Below are 334 nucleotides of genomic sequence, written 5' to 3'. Positions count from 1 at the left end.
AGAGAACGTAGAAGAGAAAGATGAAGAGGGAGAGAAAGGAGAAAGGAAATAGAGAAGGGAGAGAGAGAAGAGAAAGGAAATAGAGAAGGGAGAGGGAAAAGAGAAGAGAGAAAGGTGAAAGAAAGGGGAGAGGGAAGAGAATAGCCATATGCCAACCATAACAAAATTTCATGACCGAACATATGCAACCGGTAATGACATTCTTCGTGCAATTTTCCTCTCGCTCTTGCGCGTTACTTTTATCCCTTTTTGCAACAATCATGGCATGTTCATGTTGCAGAAAGGAGGGAAAGAGTAATGGACGAAGAAAGGGAAAAAAGCTGAAGTAAAAGAA

The sequence above is a fragment of the Penaeus monodon genome, chromosome 27 (assembly GCF_015228065.2).
Source record: "Penaeus monodon isolate SGIC_2016 chromosome 27, NSTDA_Pmon_1, whole genome shotgun sequence".
Classification (NCBI taxonomy): Eukaryota; Metazoa; Arthropoda; class Malacostraca; order Decapoda; family Penaeidae; genus Penaeus; species Penaeus monodon.
Note: the sequence above shows the minus strand (reverse complement) of the source record.